The 23,082-nt window shown below is 38.7% G+C and overlaps 1 protein-coding gene across 1 annotated transcript in view; it reads right to left on the reverse strand.

Moving 5' to 3' along the window:
- Nucleotides 1–23,082, reverse strand: part of GRXCR1 (glutaredoxin and cysteine rich domain containing 1) — a 122,678-nt gene that overhangs the window by 52,746 nt on the left and 46,850 nt on the right. The window lies entirely within an intron of this gene.

A 23,082-nucleotide genomic window follows, 5' to 3' on the forward strand; every position in this document is an offset into this window, starting at 1 on the left:
TGTCAATTCTATGACATATTTTTATGATAGAAAATCTGTAATTAAAAAGGGGATAACAATCAACATAATTTAAATGGCATAATTTAATTTACAGTGTTTTATCTGTTCTCAGTGGCAAACCAAATAATGGTGTATCTTAAACTGATGATGTCTCACATGGCATACCATGTGGTAAAATAAGAATGATCTTTCTCGTGTTTCATACACATTGTTCAATTACTATATCTGCCTCTTAAACCCAAAGTAAAAAATGTGACAGAACAGTCAAGGTTAGTATTTAACCATTTGAAAATCCTACGTATCAGTTTACCAAACTTTATAGTCTTAGGGCCACAATTTCCTGGAAATAACAAGACATATATGATAGGATTGTTCTGAGGCTTAAGTAGCACAGCAAATGTGCATGCAATCTGAGTGACAGAGCTCCAGTGCGTACTGAAAAAGCTCTGCAACACGTGACTCAGAGGGAGTGCATAGAAGCCAACACCATAGTGGGCAGTGGGTCAGAGCCAGGCATGGGAAGGGACAAAGGAAACAGGTACACTTCAACAGAGCCAAGCAACTCTTAAAACCAAGATGATTCCCTACATGTGAATCTTGTTTCCTATATTTCCTGCTACATCTGCAATCAGGGACTTCATTCCTGGGAAAACCTGTCCAGAACTGCTAGGGCCACACCACATAGGCCCTGACAACATTAGGAAAGATCCTCTTCTTCCCTGTCACAGTTTTCCTTGAAGGAGACTAAATGAAATACAACTATACCATGAGACCAAGGGATACGTGAATTTTCTTGAGGCTACAGTTGTTGGTACACAAGCACGCTACTTATAAAGCCCTGTTAAGGCAACTCTTTGGAAACCAGTCCAGATACATAAATACTAGAATTGGAAGGTAGGATACTAAGCTCCATCACTTTGTATTCAAAGAAATTAGAATATCCATCAGATGTGAAGGTATAGATAATCCTCAAAAGGTCTGAAGTCATTAAGATGGCAATGCAATGATCTCCACCTCACCAAGAAAGAGGCCATTTTTTTCCTGATGATAAAATATATTAAAGATGAAAGAATCACTGCCTTCCTCAATAGAGTTAGGGGCTAAGCTGAAAACCCAGAGACTTGGAGGGACCAAACAGGTATAAGAAATGCTGGGCCAGACCAGAAGTAAAAGAGACCAGAAGTAAAAGAGTTAGTGAGAGGTAGAAAGTCATCTGAAAGAGAAAAATGTCACTTGGCTTTAGGCAAGCTTCAGGCTGTCAGGCATGTTACTCATTGTTGTCAGACATGTTTGTTTGTTTCTCCCTCTCTCTCTGCCCCTCCCCTGCTCATGCTCTCTCAAACAAACAAACAATTATGTCTGACAACAATGAGTAACATGCCTGACAGCCTGAAGCTTGCCTAAAGCCAAGTGACATTTTTCTCTTTCAGATGACTTTCTACCTCTCACNTATTGACCTTCAAAAGGAGTAACCAAATGCCCAAGAACCTATGAGTCATCCTCATGTTCATGGTTATGGGCAAGTAGGGAATCAAGAAACACTACAAATACTGCAGCTCTTGGAGTGCACTCAGGTTCTCTTTTCTCTGATGACATTACGTGCATTAAGTATGCATTGTTCCTCTGGCTGCAAAGGCTGCTAGAACCGCATTTGGTTGCACCAAAATGTTCCCCTTTTTCCAGTAGCTACACTTATTCTTGAAATATTTGATAAGACACACATTTCCCCCATGAATAGAGGTGGAAGAGTTTAAGATTGGACCATTCTGCTGCCATGTTAACCAACTCATATAGGATTCTCTTTGCTAGGTACCACTTTTCTGTGTGCCTCTAAGAAACATGCATTTAAAAAGTAGTAATAAGGGGCGTCTGGGTGGCTTAGTCAGTTAAGCGTCCGACTTTCGCTTAGGTCATGATCTCGCGGTTCGTGGGTTCAAGCCCCAAGTCGGGCTCTGTGCTGACTGCCAGCTCAGAGACTGGAGCCTGTTTCAGAGTCTGTGACTCCCTCTCTCTCTGACCCTCCCCTGCTCATGCTGTCTCTCTCTCTCTCTCCTAGAAATAAATAAAACATTTAAAAAAATAAAAAATAAAAAGTAGTAATAAGATGGACCTTATTAGTGACCATGTTGGATGGGGTTTAATGTAAAAGGAAACAAAGATATCCCTTTACCTCCTGTTGAGGATGAGCTTCACCTGCAATAAACAGACGTCCAAATGTGTTGGGTATTAGAATACATTGGGGAGTTTTAAAAAATCCCTAAAGCCCAGGGCAAGTATATAACAAATCAGAATTACTAGGGGTGAAATCGCAGAACTGTGATTTTTTTTAGAGCTTTCAAGGTGATTCCAATGTGCAACCATATTCTAGAGCTAGTTAGATGCCAGCTGGAAATGCAGAATAACAGGCTTCATCCTAGATCTCCTGAATCAGAATCTGCATTTTAACAAGTTCTCTGGGGAATTTGGATTCACATTACATTTTAAGGAGTCCTAGCGCAATCACACTGACAGCTAGCTTGACCTGACAGAGAAACTGAGTTTGTTCCTTTAAAATAACTTTTAGTCATTCATTCAGTTACTAGAATAATTTATTTGCCAAGCATGGTGCTAAGGTACTCAGTACATAAGGGTAAGCAAACAATATTGTTCCCTAACAACCTGAAGCTCATAGTTTTTTTAAAAAGGTTACACAAATAAATACAGAGTCACAAACTGTTAAGTGCTGGAAAGGAAATGCACAAGCTGTTACGAGAGGCTATTGAAGGTAAGCCTCTGCTTGTTTCAGAGTTGGAGGAAGTGTTTCTGATATTTGAGCTCTGCTTTGAAGGACAAGGAGTTAGAGAAATTAAGTAAGTAAGAGAGCATGGAGTAATTATAGGCAAGGGCAAAGATCTTGAAATGGGAGGAAGACGGCATGTTTGAGACTCTGAAATAAGGTCTTTTGGGGCCCCTGGATGGCTCGGTCAGCTAGGTCGGTTAGGCATTTGACTTCTGCTCAGGTCATAATCTCACGGTTCTTGAGTTTGATCCCCAAGTCAGGCTCTGTGCTGACAGCTCTGAGCCTGGAGCCTGCTTCGGATTCTGCAACTCCCTCTCTCTGCCCCTCCCTCGCTCGTGCTCTGTTTCTCCCTCTCTCTCTCTCTCTCTCTAAAATAAATAAACATTAAAAAAAATTTTTTAAGAAAATCTTTTGCTAACACACAAAGAAAGAGAACTACTGTAGTACTAATGATTCTGGACAGGTATGCAGGATTGATACCATGCTGTACCTTTATAACCACTTTAAAGATCTATGAGCTTTAACCTCAGAGCAATGGGAAATTCCTCAAGGTTTTTAAGAAAGAAGGGAGGAATTAACATTTAAAAAAAAAAGTAAGTGCAGCAGGGCCAGTGCATATAGTTGCACAGATGTGTACAGCATGGTCTAAGTGAATGACTCCTTCACGACTGTAGCCCACAACTTGAGCGATCTTATTCAGGCCTTCCCCACTCCCTGGGTTTGAGAACTGAGATTGAATACGGGATAAAATCAGGGTAGGAAATTGGGTTATCTATTAGAATAAGCTATTCAGTAAAGTGTTCTAAAAAAGATCTTATTGAACAATTTTTTGTTATTTGGAAGCAGATCCTCCTAGAGGTAGAAAAGTAGGTTGAATGATTTCTCAAAATCTTTTCCAGTTTTATAATATGAATTTAAATGACATTGTCTTTGGCAAAAAAAAAATATCCTCTTCTACATTTGTTTCATTTTCTGTCCCTCAACAGATTTGTCAAAGCATCTGGCCAGAAATCTAAAAATAGCCACTCAATGGTTACCGGTCCTTCTTCTCGCTTCCTAGAGTTACCATGGGAATAGCGTAATGAAGGATGGGTGCATCTGAGACAGTGCTGAGAAGCCATTGGGATTTGCAGTCTGCTTGTTTTAAGAGAGCCGACCTAGATATTAATAAAGGCAGGCCACTTCTTCCCTTCCATTGATTAAACAGATGAATCTTAGGAGTGGCCTGAAGCCTCACAAGAGCCTGCAGCAAATGCAGATATGTTGGCAAGGGATGGAAATTGTTGTGAACTAGACAAAGAGGTTACCCAATAGACAGTTTGTGTCCTCAACCTATAGTCCTGCAACTATTTCCTGCAATAGCCACCGTGAAATGATAGTATTTCAGTCACTTCATCATCTTGGAGCAATTCCAGAGCTCCCATGCCCACTGGAGCCCCCACACCCATAGGAACTGCCACTGGAATTCGGGCCAAGAATTAGTCCCTACCGCTCCCTGACAGAGGATCCTTGGAGCAGACCCAGCTCCTCAGGCTGGAGCAAATCCAATGGCATATTTCCACTTGACCCTTTGCCTGTCTAGCCTGGCAAGGGTTTGAAAAGGCCTCCTGAAACAGGGGTCCCCAGACACCTCTAGGAATTCAACTCTTAAACAAAAGTGAAAAACAAAACCTAAAGTAACATTTTAAAACATCAATGGTAGATAGAATGCTAGAACTTTATATTCATTTAGTCCTTACAATCTCTTACATGTTGCTACTGTTTTATTTGTAGACTGAGAAATCTAGGCTCAGAGGGTATAAGTGTCCTAAGCAGGGTGACAGAATTAAAATTCAGCAATTTAGAAAACTGGAACCTAGATGCACACCTTTCCAAAATCCACGTGTTTCCACTGAGCCAAGATGAACCACTGAATCACCCCCTTGTTTTATTACTGTCTCCCCAGGATAAAATTGTTGCCCAAACACAGACGGCTATAGACCTAATTCATCACCCATGAGATAATGTTTGTGACTTAAAGGGATTTGCCTCTTTCCTAAATTATGCTCCCACATGTAACAGGAAGTAACATCTCAAGAGCAGCATTTTAAACTTTATTTTTTCAGTCTAAAGATATTCCTTTGAGATAGGGAAAGCGTAGAGATCTTTTCTCCACTACCGGAGAACAAAGAGGTGAAATGATTAGTTTAGAGCCATACAGCATGTCAGAAGATAAACTGAGGCTAGGCCCAGACAGACTTCTTGATTATCAGGCAATGGGCAAACCTGGCTTTAGGAACCACCATTTTAATTTTTTTTTTTTTAAAGTAGGCTTCATGCCCAGCACGGAGCACAATGCAGGGCTTGAACTCGCAACCCAGAGACCACGACCTGAGCTGAGATCAAGAGTCAGATGTTTAACCAGCTGAGCCACCCAGGTGCTCCCGGAACTACCATTTTACTGAGCAGGGGAGGATCAGAGAGAGAGGGACACACAGAATCTGAAACAGTCTTCAGGCTCTAAGCTAGCTGTCAGCACAGAGCCCAAGGTGGGCCTCAAACCCACAAACTGTGAGATCATGGGCTGAGCTGAAGTCTGACGCTTGACCAACTAAGGCACCCAGGTGCCCCACGGAACTGCCATTTTAAAGGTGCATGCCACTGCTAGGAATTTACCCAAGGGATACAGAAATGCTGATGCATAGGAGCACATGTACCCCAACGTTCATAGCAGCACTCGCAACAATAGCTAAAACATGGAAAGAGTCTAAGTGCCCATCAACGGATGAATGGATCAAGAAGATGTGGTTTATCTATACCATGGAATACTACATGGCAATGAGAAACAATGAAATCTGGCCACGTGTAGCAACATGGATGGAGCTTGAGGGTGTTATGCTGAGCGAAATAAGTCAGGCAGAGAAATAAGATACCATATGTTTGCAAGTATAAGAGGATTAGGTGGAAATTAATGGAGGATCATGGGGGAGAAGATGGGGAAAAATAGTTGGGGAAAGGGAGGGTGGCAACCCATGAGAGGCTCTTGAATGCTGAGAACAAACCAAGGACTGATAGGGGTGGAAGGGAGGGAAAGGGGGGTGATGAGCATGAAGGAGGGCACTTGTGGGGATGAGCACTGGATATTATATGGAAACCAACTTGACAATAAGCTATTTGTAAAAATAAAATAAAATAAAAGGATATATGGATAGCACATGAAAAAAAAAATAAAGGTGCATGCCTGTGGTAGCCGGCCTGTGGGCCTTTGTAAAGGATGAAAATTTTATATTTTTTTCTTTTTCTCTCTCTGTCTCTGTTTCTCTCTCTCGTTCCCTCTCTATGCTATTCTGTAAATCCCTGTAGCTATAAGCATGTTCTGGAATGCACTCCCAGGGAACTTCTCTGTTGTCTCTTTATAAGACAAGATTATAAAAATAATTATCATAAGTATTAGTTACTGTATGACTCCTGTGCATATATATGTAGTTCTTGGGACTTTACATGTAGAAATTTTATTTATCAAGACATAAGGATTATAATGCAAATTTTACAAATAAGGAAACTAAAGCTTAGAATAAACTTAAGGTGCCCAAATACCTCAGGAAAAAGGAACAGAACCAAAATTTTAACTTGGCTCTGCCTCCTAAGTCCCTGTTTTTGCCATAAGAAGATACTATATAACCCTCTTAAATACAGCCAACCAATGGGCCATACTGTTCTAGAACCGAGTGGTGAAATATACCATGGAAGAACTGTTACAGGGACAGTCCTAAAATTCCTCTTGCTCATCCCTCCACATCATTCTACTATCTCTGGCGAGATATCATTGTCTTACCCAGGCCTTCCACCATCATCATATGAAAAACGGGCCGTCCATCTTCATACCCAATTCTTTACTTTAGAGTACCTAGCTAGTACTGCTAGATATTACATTGTGTTTGGTTATTGATTTCTTGTCTATTCCCCCCAAATAATATATTACCCCAATAAATCAGGAACTAAGTTTTGTTTACTAGAGCTAAGAACCCAAAATATGACCTGGTACATCATAGATGCTCAATAAATACTTCCTGGCCTCTTTCCCATATATTTACTTAGAACTTGGTTTGAATTTGTCACTGAAAAGCTGGACATTCTTGTACTAGTTATTTAATCTCTTCAAATTTCAGTTTTTCTTATCTATAAAATAGGAACACTAATGCCTCCTTCATAAGGATGTTTTGGGATTCAATGATTTAATGAATAGAAAAACCCTTGGCATGAAGCCTGATGCATAATAAACACTCAATAAACGGTACCTTTTGATTATTAGTATTACCATTATTATAAAATGTAATTGACACACACCAGCAACAGCACTATCACCCCCATCATTGAAAGCAACTGTGTGAATCAGACTAACTACATCTTGGACAAATCCACCATGATAACCACTCAGAGCCCTGAAGCCTTCTTGAACACAGCACCTCCCTCCACATTGTTTCTTTGTATTTAACCACACACTTAATAACCCTTAAGTACACCCTTGAGGCATAGTGTTCTTGACCTGCCCTGGAGCTATGACTGTGACCCACAACTATTCTCAAACATTTCCCCCCACTTGTTTCCTCATCAGTACTCCCAGCCTCTAGGCTACAAAAGCAGGTCTTACAGGAAGTGGGGTTGTGGACATCTCCTCATCTTGGGCAGAAGCCCATGACTGCAGTCCATAAACCCCCTTAATAAACCATTTCTTATCAAGTTGGACTTATCACTCTTTTTCTTCAGTCTCACAGCTCCTTCAGCATTTGGAGGTCAGTTTGCACACACCTCCCTTTCATGGAACACCAAGTCCAAATTCACATATGTCATCAACCTCATGACCTTGAATGGCAGAGTTAACCTCATGATTTCACAATGATCAAAAAATAAATCTTTTTAATGAGTTACATTACTATTTACATCAATTCTAAGAGTGAAAACAACAAAGTGGAGCATATATATCAGATGCCATAAAAATCTCTCCTTTTCTAATTCTGGGGACCCCCTTGGTGATGTGAAAGAAATGCATGAGCACAATCTTTGCATGCAAGGATTTGTGAATAGTGTGTTTTCTGTTTTTGTAATGCTCTAAGACCATATAAGTAAATGAATTTCAGTTATTACCTTAGGAATTATCTATTTGTCCAAATCAATTATTGAGTTACCCTAGACATTAATTGAAAAGTCAATGAACCTAATGAGTCCTTCATACCAAACAAACAAACAAAAAATATTTCCCAGAAAGTTAAGCTGAAACAATGTTGATTTTATAGCACATCCAAGTTAATGAAAATGAAGGTGTTCCACTCCCCCACCATAGATACGTTAGGAAAATGTCATAATTCTGCCAACTTTGCACTAATCAAACACAAGGAGGTTTCACTTGAAAATCTAGATTTTTGTCTGTTCTTCAAAAAACAGAATCTGGCAACATTAGTTTTGTTGCATTCTTTTGCAAAAACAATAACTGAAGCTTGGTGGCAGCTACCCTCTTTAGTAGCATATGTCTCTTGATACCACAAGTAATACCATTCCCTTAGATCTAGACAATTTCTTGCATTAACATTGCCTGCATTACTCCTTTCAATCAGAGCTTGTGATGTTGCATCTAGTATAGTGAGTCTGTACACTCACCTTATATGGGAGGAAACTGACCCACAGTTTTTTTACTTGAACCAACTTTCTTGGGGAAGCAACATGTAGTGGGGGGAAAAACATCTTGAGCCAATGCTTTGGCACTAGTAGCTGTATGGACTTGGGGAAATCAATTTACATTTCTGGACCTAGGATTTCTCTTCTCTAACATGAGAATAGCTATAATCCAGCTGACAAAGGAGTTGTAGAATCATGTGTAAAATGCACCTGGAGAGACACTGTAAATTACAACGCTTTATAAACACTCCAGCTGGCATCACTCACCAGTCATGCAGCCGAGAGAAAAGGAACAAGCCTCTAATGGAGACCACCTTACTACCAAACCAAATATCTCCTCCCTTATGAATATTTTGGTTTCCATAGACATCATCACAAATATTATTTATTGGCTTTTGTTATTCTGCTCATCTCTGCAGATAAAACTGACATCAAAGTGAGTGACAAAATCAAATTCAGGAACATCCAATCCCAAAATGATGTGCTTTACAACAGTGAAAAGCCAGGCAGCAAATGAATTAGGAACATCCTGCAACTGGAGACAGTGAAAAAACATACTTTCCCATTCATCCTATGAAAAATTCACATTGCAAAACCAGAATGGGTGAAAATGTTGAACAATAACATCAGAATAATAAGTGGTTAGACAGTCCTGCCTTGACCATTTTCCTAATGTCTTTCATCTTTTTACTGTACAAAAACCTCGCACTCTTTCTTAAAGATACAGGTGCCCTTTGTCCTCTGTTCTCCCAAATATATACATATTATAAATAAAAATCAATGAAATATTAAAATATTCTTCAATTTTCTACATCAAAGAAAAAGGCTGAATAATCAGCTAAATGAGATCAACCCCTTTTAATAGGTTGGGATGTGGTAAGAATCTCCTTTAAAGGTCATAATATTGGCATCTCACCTCAGCTTCATGGTTTCATACATATCAGTGTGATAAAGAGCAGTGATCTTAGTCACTGTGGAATTCCCAGAATAGACTGAGAACCAAGAGCAACAAAGGCAGTAAAAACTCAGAAGTTGAGACAATTGGACCCAACCTCAGGCAAATTCTCATTCCTGTCTCCTCCCGGGGTATCCATGTTTAACTCTTATGTCCCCCTGACTATTCAGATTGTCATGATTATCCTTGCCTAAATATGCTCTTCTCCAGCTTCCAAACATTGCACACAGGAAAAGAAACTATAGAAAGCTTGGAAGCTGCCATTTGAAGCTGATTTATGCATCTTATAAGCATTGAGTCCTTCAGTTCTATAAGGAACAGAGGCACTATCATTATGCTAACTTTTCAGAGGAGGAAACTGAGGCACAGAGAAGTATGGGACAAGTCTAAAGCCAGACAGGTAGCAAATGATGGAGCTAGTACTTGATCTGAGTAAATCATAGAACTCAAATCTTTATATGGTGCTATTGGCCATGTATTGACTCTGCTTGAATGTATCTATACCCTTATTTCATCTGGTAGAGAACAAGATATTAAAGGGACAGATACAGGATTCACGAATCTTAAAGTTTCATAGATAGATAGATAGATAGATAGATAGATAGATAGATAGATTTTAGATACATAGTATATTAGTTTGGGCTGCTGTACCAAATTACCACAAATAGAGTGAGTGGCTTAAACAACAAAAATATATTGCCTTGCAATTCTGAAAGTAGGAAGTTCCAAATGGGACTAGGCGTAAGTCAAGGCGTCAGCAGGGCTATGGTCTCACACTAAGGCTCTAGGGAAAAATCCCATCAGCTTCCCCTTCCCAGGTCTAGAGGTCACCTGCCTTCCTTGGATCTTCGTCTCTTCCTCCATCTTCAAAATATACTATAACAAGTCTCTACTTCCATTGCCACATCTCCTCACTGACTCTGACCTTTGTGCTTCTGTCTTTTTTTTTTTTTTTTAATTTTGAGAGAGAGACAATTAGCCAGGGAGTGGGACAGAGGGAGAGAGGGAGAGACAACCTCAAGCAGGCTGCAACATGGGGCTCAATGCCACGACCCTGGGATCACGACCTGAGCTGAAATCAAGAGTCAGATGCTCAACTGACTGAACCACCGAGGTACCTTGTGCCTCCCCCTTATAAGTACCCTTGTGATGACATTGGGCCCATCAAATAATCCACAATAATCGGTTCATCCCAAAATCTCTAACTTAATTACATCTGCAGAGTCCTTTTTGCTGTAAGGTAACATATTCACAGGCTCCAGGAATTGGGACATAGACACCTTTAACAGGACAGGGGTGGTGGTGGTGGTAGAAAACCGTTATTTAGCCTACTCTGGATAGATAGATTTTAAGGTGCTGGATCATAGGTATAGAGATAAAAGGACTTTAGGTAGGAAATTTGGAAATCATTTAGTCCAACTTGAACAAAGATATGGCAATGTTAAGAATACACCCAAACCTCCAGTTATTAAACTACATCTTCCTCATCGTGCTTACCAGCTTGCTTTATAAACACAAAACGAGGTAATTCTAGTAAGATAGGTATGAAACACTTCGTTCTTCTAAGACCTCTGACACAATCACTTGTGAATAGAACTGTCTCCAAGTGGCGACTGAAGACATGGAAAGGGTATTAAAAAAGACAGAAGAACATCAAAAAAATGTGGGGCACCTGGGTGGCTCAGTTGGTTAATCAGCCAACTCGTGATTTTGGCTCAGGTCATGATCTCATGGTTCATGAGTTTGAGCCCCACATCAGGCTCTGCACTGACAGTGTGGAGCCTGCTTGAGATTCTCTCTGTCTTCCTCTATCTCTGCCCTTTATCCACTCATGCTTTCTCTCTTTCAAAAGAAATAAACTTTAAAAAGAAAGAAAGAAAGATTTGTCTGATCTTTATCTAACCAGTGTGCTTTATCTCCCTTTACTACCTCTTACCCAGAAATATGTTTTGCTTCCTCCAAACAAGCCTTAGAAATTGTTCTGAAAAGCAGACACTAAGCATAATTAAATAAGAGAGGTACTTTGTGTTACCTGAAAAGGAAAACACAATGAAAATGTTTGAAATTTCTGCATGAAGCCAGAGGTTGAATTTGTCTGTATTCTCCACAAAAGCAACTAGCTAATCTATCAGTTCAGCTTTATCAAAGAGAAAAACAAATAACCGTAAGATTTCAAAGACAAGAAAATGTTGCTTTTCCATGTCTTCTCAAATTCCCCCAAATCAGGTTGCTTTAATTAAAGTAACTAAATTGTGAAGCACATGTAGCCACAGAAGCAGATGTGAAGGAAGAATAATGTTCAAAACCTTACAAGTCATATATTTTTTTCAAGTATATACCATACTATTTGGGATGACCGACATAATTTTGTAAAAGGAAGTTTACTTGATATTGATTGTATATTCAAATAAGAAATGCAGGTGTTTTTAAATAAGTTAATTACAGTATTATTGGAAGGAAGAAAATAATTCCTAGAAATGTTTCTCAACAGACACTGCCTGCTTTGATACCAGGAGCTCCTGACTGGAGCTGATTATTGCATTTTGGAGACTCAGTTATTAGGAAAGAAATATGACTAAATTATTGAACAAAATAGTAAGTCCCATTAAGTGGAAGATTTTATCGTGAATAATTTTATTAGTAACCTGATCAATACTGGAAACAATAACATATTCATTGATGAATTTTATGTTATAGGCATTATGTCAAATGAAAGCATTTATTGTCACTAAAAATCTTCATAACATACAATGCAACAGGTATGATTATTCTATTTTCACCAACAAAGTAAAAAAGTCACAGAGAGATTGCAAATTTTCTCAAGGCACATAGTGATAAAAATGTTTTCTTGTTGGCATATGTAACACTACCTCTCCTAGATTTTCTTTTACGTGTCTGGCTATTCTTCTTTCCCTAAGAATTCTGTTTCCCCTGGGCTTTCAGCTTGGTCTACCTCCTTCACTCTGGATGATCTCATCCAAAGTTTCAATAGCTAATCGTAGGCTAATGAACTCTCAGGGGTATATCCTCAGCTCAGACTTCACTCCACCAATCCAGATTGGATACCCAGCTACCTATGTAACATTTCCACCTGGATATACACTCTACTAGAATTCAGAATGCCTGAATCTAACCTCTTCATTGCCACTATATCTCTTTAACCAGTTGCTTAAAATCTGGGAACAGACCTGATTCCTCTAGAGCTTTCCTGTATCACCACCCCCCATACTCTATAAATCAAGCAGTCCCATCAATTCTTTCTTTGTGTGTTTCATGCCTGTATCCTCCTCTCTGTCCCCACTTCACCAACTTTAATTCAAATTCCTACAATTTCTCACTGGAATTATAACAGCCTCTTTACTTTAGGATTCCTGTTGAACCCATACCCCTAAAGTAGACCCCTTCTATCCATTCTCCAGAGTGCATGTAAGAATCTGATCATGCCATTTATTTCCATAAAATAACAATAAACAATTGCTTCCCACAAGTTTCAGGAAGGTCAAATACTATAAACCCCTTTGTGATGTGGCTCTTACTTTCTCCCCTAGCTTGTCTCCCATAGCACTCATTGTCATGTACTGATTATTTATTTGACAAATATTTATAAATTCCAACTTTGTGCCAAGTTTTCCAGATGCAGCAAAATATTTTTACTAAAATATGCCATGTCCTTTAGTGCCTCTGACTTTCTCTCCACTCGTCCTAATGCCTTTAACACACTTTTCTCCATTGTTCACTCTTCTTTCTCAACAGACAACATTCACATCCAACAGCTCTCAAGGGAGCCTCTTCCATCCTCCCTCCAAGGGGATAGGTGCTGGCCATCTTCTGCACCCCCAGATTCACTCTGTACCACCCTCTCTTCCTCCACTATGACACCATGAGCTTCCTGAGATCAAAGGATTTGTGTTATTTAATTTTGCATCCTCTACTCTTAGTAGAATGTCTGAAGCATGATCAGAGGCACTAAACACATATTTGCTGAATGAAGAACAAACCACAATTTAAATCTAAGAATGTCAGATCCTAAAATATGCATTTCCCACTATAATATAACACAATATAGCATGATATGGGGGAAAATAAAAAAAAAAAGAAAACTCTCCCAAGTGTTGTTTTTAATCCAAAAAAAAAGCAAAACCACACTATTATACCATCAAATTGATTGCTACTTAAGGAAATATTTACAGTGAATATTTTTCTATGTCATTAACAGGTTTTTGACATAATAACTAATTTGCTCTAGGTAAAATGCCCAAGGAGAAAATGCAGGTTGTTGCTGTTGCTTGGTCATTGCAGTAGGCGTCTGTAATTTTGGAGAGGAAAATTTTATAGTAGTTATCTCTGATTCAATATTACATTGCCAAGCCAAAAGCTGAAGGCTGATTGTTGCATAGTAGCCAACAGGATGCATTCAAAAAACAAATCATCAAAAGATGCTTTCACTTGTCCTCATTTTATTTCTTTCAATAAAGAGAAGAAAAAGACCAAAAGACTTGTGTTTACAATTAAGATGAAATAGGTGCGCCTGGGTGGCTCAGTCAGTTGGGCGTCCAACTTCAGCTCAGGTCATGATCTCATGGTTCATGGGTTCTAGTCCCGTGTCAGGATCTGTGCTGACTGCCAGCTCAGAGCCTGCAGCCTGCTTCAGATTCTGTGTCTCCCTCTCTCTCTGACTCTCCCCTGCTCATGCTGTCTCTCTCTCTCTCTCTCAGAAATAAATAAAACATTTAAAAATTTAAAAAAAAAACAATTAAGATGAAATAATGTAGTTTTATTCAAATTAATGATGATTTTAGAAGTACTAAAGATAAGACTATAAAGTGTTACTCAAATACATATATATATATACACACATATACATATACATATATGAAGCATAAAGTAGGATAAAAACTGGCTAACCACCTTTAAAATAGAATAGAGAACATCATTTTTCTGCATTAGTCTCCATCAAGATGTGGTTAAATGCTTGTGCAGATGTTAGTGATGCCCAAGGAAAGGCTAGTTTGTTGTCTTTATTGTCATCCACCGTTTACCTGGCAGCTTCTACTAAAATAGTATGTAAAGTGTCTAGAAATAAACAACCACCCTCTGAAGAGATCAACTCACAATCCCAAACCTGCATGTCACAGTCATACCCTCAGCCATCCCTGGGAGAGAGAAACCACCTTTCTGGCTCTCAAGCTATGAGAATTAGGTATAGAAGATGCCTGACATGGTGTTCTCATCACCCCCAAATGCGGAGAAAGAAGAAAGGAGGAGGGAAACAGACTGAAAAGAGAAGTTTGCAACACCATTTGCCCTTTCATTTCCTTCTCCATCCCTGCCATGGCCATGGTTTATTTACATGAGTTGATACATAACTTCCTTTTCCTGTGTTTTTTGCTTTGAGTTGGTCATGTTTGTCACAACAACCAAAGACGCTGTTAAAATATCCGGGATTTCAGCAGACACGATGAACTTTAATGATGACATTTTTCTCTTCAGAAATACAAATCTTTCCAAAAACAACCTTTTTTAGAGGAAATCAGACTTAGCACTTTTCACATGCTTGGGACATAGCCTATTTCTATACTCATATATAACCTAGGCTCAAATAGAGTCATTGGCTGAAGACCTCAGGAATGGCTGGCTGAACTCTTCCCTCTTGACTTCATGGTATTAAGAATTCTGAATCTGGGGGGCACCTGGGTGGCTCAGTCAGTTAAGGGCCAACTTCAGCTCATATGATGATCTCGCGGTTGATGGGTCTGGGCCCCACGTCAGGCTCTATGCTGACAGCTCAGAGCCTGGAGCCTGCTTCGAATTCTGTGTCTCCCTCTCTCTCTGCCTCTCCCCTGCTCATGCTCTGTCTCTCTCTCACACAAAAATAAAATAAACATTAAAAATTTTTAAACATATTTTTAAAAATAATAATAAATAAAAGAAAGAATTCTGAATTTGGAGGTAGGAAACCTATATTGTGAATCCCATCTCTGCTAATCTGTAGTAAAGCAACAGTACAAATTGATTCCCATATTCATAAGATAGGTAAAACCCTCCTGCATCCACATCACCCAGCTCTTAAAAGAATCAAACAAAGTGGGTGGCATGGCATTACCATAGTCTGTACAGCTATGCATAAGTAACTGCTATTAATTACTTGCAATTCTCAAAAGTAAATCTTCGAGGGGAGCCTGGGTGCCTCAGTTGGTTGAGCATCTGACTTCAGCTCAGGTCGTGGTCTCATGGTTTGTGAGTTGGAGCCTCACATCGGGCTTGCTGCTGCCAGTGCAGCACCTGCTCTGGGGGATCCTCTATCCCCCTCTCTCTCTGCCCCTCTCCTAGTCATTCTCTGTCTCTCTCTCTGTCTCTCTCTCAAAAATGAATAAACATTTAAAAAAGAATAAATCTTTGAATCTTTGATATCTTTTCTATAAGTTCTCTCCCTTGAAGGACTAACCTATTTGATTGCTTTCAATTACCACCATCCTGCTCCTGGCTCTCAGGTCAATATTTCTTTTCCTTTCTTCTCACCTGAGCTAGTCTAACAAACATTCCCTTTTTAAAATCTTGACACAGCCTCAAACTCAGCAAGTCTAAAGTCAGATTCTTCCCCAAAGTCATGTTCTCCCTGATCTTCCAACTCTGGCTTTGGTCTGTCCCTCTTCTACTGAGTCCTGAAGTCACCTCCATCCACTCCTCTCTATTGATCAGATTCCATCATAAACCAGTTTCTACTGTGGTCGTGTCCCTATAAATTTCTCATTGCCCTCATGCAACACTAAACTCTCATCACCTTTTGCCTAGGTTATTATATCCTAACTGACCTGTCTAATTCTATTTTCTACCCTCTGCAATATCTCCTCTATGCCAATGTCAAAATAACCTTCTTCAAATCTTCTTGGTAACTTATTGATTTTCTATACAAAGGTACACACACACACACATGCGTGCGCGCGCATTACAACTATGTAATGTAAATGTTTTCATTTCTTAGAAATATGAGGAAGCTGAGACTCAGAGATACAAAATGACTTGGAAATAGAATTGAACCCTACTACCTCTACCTCCCAAACTGATAATGCAGCGACTTCCACTAACTTAACACATCTCAGCCCTTCCATCGAGGCATCTTCCTATTCTTCCTTACCCTTTGATCTATGCTTTCCTATGTCATGAATGGCATTATATCTGACAAATAATTGAGAGAAGGCAATATTCAGATCTTCAAGTCTTCCATCTGTCTATTAAATTTGAACATAGAGAAAGAGAGAGAGAGTGAAACATAAAGAGAGAAAGAGGGAAGGAGAAAAGGAGGAAGGGAGAGAGGGAAGGAAAGAAGGAGGGAAGAAACTCAAATTTTCTAAAATTCTTATAGGAAACAAGATACATTATTATCACTTCTCAAAATATGGCCCACAGAGCACCTGCGTCAGAGCCACTGGATCTTGATCCCAGGCCCCGCCCCCCACTGATTCCGGAGCGTAGCTCTTCTGCTGAAATAGGAACCCCTATTTCGGTACACAAATCACCGAAACCCGAAGTCTCTGCATGTTCTTGCCACAAAATGGAATTTTTAAACAGCATATTCTATTTGTGCCTCCTCGAGAGTAAACAAACATTTCATAGGAAATGTGCCTAATTCTGATAACTATCAGTGGATGATACTGACACCTTTTTCTCTTTCTTACTGAAAGAAGAGCTCCTAATTAAAACGTCCCACGGAGCTGACAGTAAGTCAGGTGCAGGCACCTGCACCTGTCTTATTTCCTGGCCTGATTTTGTGAAGAAAACGTAACAGAAGCAAGAGTGAATCTTTTTAATACTTATTTATTTTTGAGAAAGAAAGAGAGAAAGCGGGGAGCGGAGGGACGGACAGAGCGAGGAGGAGAGGGGTCTGAAGTGAGCTCTGTGCTGACAGCAGTGAGCCCCCGTGTGGGACTCGAACTCAAAAACTGTGAGATCACGACCTGGGCCAAAGTTGATGCTCAACTGACTGAGCCACCCAGGTGCCCTAAAGATTGAGTGAAATCTTACACAAAAACCCAAATCATCATTAAAACACTCATCTCATTTTACATAAACCTCAACTTCTCCAACTTTTATACTTGTATATCCTTACATTGCATCCGGTTCACCAGATGTAGAGTATTCAGAATTAAGAGTATAATTTTTCTTCCTCTTACAGTTTGTTAAAAGGATTTCATTGTTGTTACCATGCCTATGACCAGAAATTTCCAATTATGATGCTCTAGTCCCACACAAATAACTTCAGCTGTACTCTCTTTCTTTGAAGTACAAACAGAACTTGATATTTTTAAATTGAAGTACAGTTGACATACAATTATATATTAGTTTCAACTGTACAACATAGTGATTCAACAATTATATACTTTACCAAATGCGTACTACGGTTAAGTGTAGTTACCATCTGTCACCCTACAAACTTACTACAATATTATTGACTGTATTCTCTATGCTGAATTCTCATCCCTGTGACTTATTTAGTTTATAACTGGAAATTTGTACCTCTTAATCCCCTTCACCTATTTCACCCATACCCCCACTGCCTCCCCTCAGGCCACCACCAGTTTATTCTCTGTAGTTATAAATCTACTTCTTTTACTTCCTCTTTTATTTTTTTAAAAGTGTTTTAATGTTTATTTATTTTTGAGAGAGACAGAGACAAAGACAGAGACAGAGCATGAACAGAGGAGGAACAGAGAGAGAGGGAGACACAGAATTGAAAGTAGGTTCCAGGCTCTGAGCTGTCCACACAAAGCCCAACTCAGGGCTCAAACCCACAAGCCGTGAGATCATGACTTGACCTGACCCAACTGACTGAGCCAACCAGGCACTCCCTCTTTTTTAATTTTTAATTTTTTAAATTTAATTGTTAGAGACAGCACAAGAACAGGTTGTGAACTGAAAACCTTGTGAGCAGATTTTTAAATAATGTGCTCAAGTTGCTGTTTAATTTAGAGGATATGCCAAGTTAACAAGGATAAGAAAAATCTTCTTGATGGTTTCCTAACTTGATCCATCTACATCATTTTAAATAGGGGAAGAGGACATCGCCATATACCTTAAAATTCTGTTCATTTTGTTTTGTTTAGCTTTTTGTTTTGCTTTTAACTGTGAGGATAATTGCATCTTAAGAATTTACACTCTCCCCACTGACAGATACTATAAGATGACTGGTCCATTTTAGGCCTTTCCATCTATTTTCATTAAAGAAGGACTTGATGGAAGCAATCCCAACTGCAGCAGACACTATGGTGTGATGGGAATAACACTGGCCTAGGAATCAGAAGTCCCAGATCTTGTGTCCTGTTTGGCCACAACTTTGGGGCCTTTTTATAATCCCTCCAGAACTCACTAGCCTCTATCAAATGAGAGGAGTGGACTAGATCAAGGGTCACAAATTCAAAGATTTCTCAGGAGCTAGGCAGGTAAAGCAAGCATAGGGAGCTAAATAACGGAAGATGACAGCAGGTAATGGGGATTATCAGGATTGGATTTTCAGCCATCTCAAAAGGCATTTGAATTGGAAATAAGTTTAAAACAGTGTGTTAACCAAACTTCTGGAAGTCAAATTTAGCCCACAAGCTACTTATGGCCCCTGAGTGAGATAGTTTTTCAAGTACCTCTCAGCTTTAACCATACGTGATTCTAAAATAACAAGTAATGGTAATTGAAATCACCTTATAGTAAAGATAACAAAAATTAACATCTATCAGGTTCTTACTCAACACCAGGCTCTTAGCTAAAGACTTTACTCAGAGTAACTCATTGTAATCTTTATAACTACTCAATGAGGTGGGTATATGTTTATAATCCCTCTTTTCCAGAGAAGAAAATCAAAGCATAGAAAGTTTAAATAACTTGTCCAAACTAATCCTTATGTTTTCACGTTGCAATAGCCTTATGTTATCTTCAAGATTTGTGTTTAAGATATGTTAATTCTACTTTGGATTCATTTCTTTTTTTAAGTGCAAAGAAACCAAAGAAACAATAATTACTCACATGAACCTGCTCCCTGGAAGCAATGTACCATTCTCAACATTCGACATATTTTCTTCTGGTTGGTGTTCCACACATTTTGAATTCAGACATCACACTGTATAATTCTGATTTTATTTTTAATTTAGGTTTCTAATTGATATGTTTTATATGACATGTTGTCAGGAGCATTTCTCCATGTCATAAAAATACCTTTGTAAATCTCATTTCTAATAAATGCCCAAAATTCCATTAAAAAAATTAGAAAGCATTATGCGACAGAGTAAATGAGGCTTAATCAATTTCAAAGTTGATTAAATATTCAAGTTACAAACTTTAATCAAGAGACTTGATGAAGGATAAAAATAATATGTGAAAGTTAGGAAATATTTTATATGTTAACATTATTTAATGTTCTAGTTCATTAAAGTAATAAATAATCAAAGTTATCTTTGATGTCTCTAAATTACTGAATTAGCATTGTGTACATAGAGGACCAGTTGTTATTAATAAGCTAGAGAATAAGAATGGAAGTAAATTTTTACAAAAGGTAAATTATCTAAAATGTTAATAATTTTTACCATTAACTAAAAAATGTTTTATCGGGGCGCCTGGGTGGCTCAGTCGGTTAAGCATCCCACACTTGGTTTCAACTCAGGTCATGATCTCAGTTTGTGAGTTTGAGCCCTGCATCAGGCTTCATGCTGACAGTGTGGAACCTGCTTGGGATACTCTCTCCCCCTCTCTCCTTCAGAATAAATTTTTTTGATAGCTTATGCTCTCTCTTTCTCTCTCAAAATAAATTTTTTAAAAAGTGTCTTATCAATGCCATCTTTAAGTTAATAAAGTCATAGAATCAGAATAACAGAAGTAGAAAAGAGTTCTAGGAACCAGTGGGCACTGTTCCTTGATGCATTTATTGGACTGTACTATAGCTACAATCAGATCACAGGAACTGACAATTTATTTGAATCCAAAATACCAAATGAGATAATCATCTGATAGTTTCGATTTCTGGTTTCAGCTCCAACATGTAAAAGTTTGGAAGTTGTCCCTTCCAAGTAAAAGCCGGATAAAACTAAAATCACTGACTTTTGGTGGGGTCCATCAAAGTACAGATGGCAAGCTGCCACCCTGAAACCCAAAGAGACAGATGTATTCAGAGAGACACAGCTGATTTCTGCTTAACTAGAACCAAAGTCTTTAGGTCCGTAAATGGGTAGGGCACATAAATGGTAATTTTGATACTGCTGGAGGCCAAGTATAGAAGAACATGATAGTGTGGCTGCTGTCTTAGGGGGATCTCCACACTCTCGTGATTTACTTCCAGGAACCCCAATAGGTTCTCACAGTAAAGAACCAAGAAAGATACCCCCAGGTTGTGCCAGGCTAAGGAGGAAGAGTAACCCCTGTGAAATGCAGATGGAGCTAATTCCTTCTCCTTAGGGGTAGACTATACAGAGTGATTTCCTTCCAATGAGTACAGCAGGAAAAGTATGGGAAGAGAGTGAGTATACAGTGGAGAAACCTGACAAGCCCTGCTTTAGCCAGGCGGTCAAGTTCAGCTTCAACTGTGGAAAATCAGGTTGATAGAGGGTACCCTAAAAAATATGATGAAAATGGTGCTTTACAGCTGTGATCTTCCTCCCCAAAACATATGACCGCAGTCTAATCATGAAAAAAACATGAAACAAATACTAGAGAAATTCTTTATCTGTGCAATACACTCCCAAATTATCAAAGTCATCAAAACCAAGTTAAGTCTGAGAAATTAAATGCACTGTGCTATCTTACATGAGATCCTGGAACAGAAAAAGGAGATTAGGTAAACACTGGGGAAATCTGAATAAATTATGGACTTCAGTTAATAATGTATTATTGCTTCACTAATTGTGACAAATGTGCAATACTAATTTTAAGATGTTAATAATAATAGAGAAATTTGGGCGTGGGATAAATGGGAACCCTCTGTACTGTCCTCACAATTCTTTTGTAAAAACTATTCTAAATAGGGGTGGCTGGGTGGCTCATTTAGTTGAACATCTGAGTCTTTATTTTGGCTCAGGTCATGATCTGAGGGTCATGGGATCGAGCCCCATATTGGCATGGAGCCTGCTTAAGATTCTCTCTCTCTGCTCCCTCCCCTGCTCATAATCTCTCTCTCTCTCAATAAAATAAAATAAAATAAAATAAAATAAAATAAAATAAAATAAAATAAAATATTCTAAATAAAACATTTAATTTTTAAAAAGCAAATGTTAACATGAAAAAATCTAACACTAGTAATGAAAAGCTCACAAACTAATGTAAATACTAATAGTTGGCTATAACTCAGATAGTTAACTAAAAATAGAGAATTGGATGTTGTTCTCTCATTAAAGGCCAATTTTCAGCTTGGTATGTGGTCTCAAATATCAGCACATTCTGATGTACTGTAATTTTTATGGAAATGATAAGTAAAATGACACTTATTTTTCTAATATTTCTATTATTTGACAAAGAAACAGAATCGCTCCAAAGAAGGATACTTCTCACTCTTCTGCTTCTGCTTCTCCAAGAGAGCAGAAAAATACCCGGTAGAGCATTTTCTAAATCTAATTTTATAAAATTACAAATTTTTTCTACAGGAAAAACATAAGATTAAAATGGGAGTTTTTTCAAAAAATATTACATTCTTCTCTTGAAAAGCCACAGCATCCTTTAGTGTAGAAGACTGGGAAGCCCTAGAGTAAAGACACTTTGTATGGCCATCATACATACTTTTAAATAACAAAGTGCACATTTCTCCACATCCTCGCCAGCATCTAGAGTTCTCTGATTTGCTCATTTTAGCCACTCTGACTGGCGTGAGGTGGTATCTCAGTGTGGTTTTGATTTGTATTTCCCTGATGAGGAGGGATGCTGAGCATCNCAAAGTGCATTCAGATCATTCAGGAAAAAGACCTTTAATAGAAGTTAAAGTGCCCTTCTTAATCATATCAGATGCCTCTGCCTAGCATTCACATTCCTCTACTCTACAGTCTATTCATCCTTCATTACGTGTCCGGCCCATATTTGGACTCCTTCACCACAAAACTCTGCTCATACAAAGCTCCTCTCTTTTAATCTGGAGATTAGTTTCATTTCTGAGACTTGTGTAGGACATTATGCCTACCTGACTATCTGAAATACTTCCTTCCCTCCTCTCCAAAGTCTTCCCTCTTTCAAGGACCAACTTAGGTTATAATACTGCACAAAGCTTTCCTTGATCTCTCCTGACCATAACCATTTCTTCTTTCTTCCTCCTAATGTCTATGATACTTACTTTGCCACTGACTGCACAATGTCCAATGACTCCACTCAGTATTTCTTAAAATATGTTCCATTGACCATCTGGTGTTTATCTGGTTTTGTTTTTCCTGACCATTCTTAGTACTTAGTACTAGAAATCTATACACTTCAGTAGAGAAACTACTAACTTGGCAATTATTTGTGTGTGTGTGCCTTTTCTTTTACATAATTGTTGGAAAGCAAAAACTAAGTTCTTCACTTGATGGTAACCTACCAAATTAATGTTCAACATACATGACAAGTATTTGTTGTATTAACATGTTCCTGAGAAGTCATGGTTTGAGGATTTCCAAAATCATCTGCATATTCAAGTAATTTGTTTAAGAATCTTTCTTCTAGGGATGCCTGAGTGGCTCAGTCGGTTAAGCGTCCAACTTCG

Source organism: Crocuta crocuta, unplaced genomic scaffold (genome assembly GCF_008692635.1).
Source record: "Crocuta crocuta isolate KB4526 unplaced genomic scaffold, BGI_CrCroc_1.0 scaffold223, whole genome shotgun sequence".
Lineage (NCBI taxonomy): Eukaryota > Metazoa > Chordata > Mammalia > Carnivora > Hyaenidae > Crocuta > Crocuta crocuta.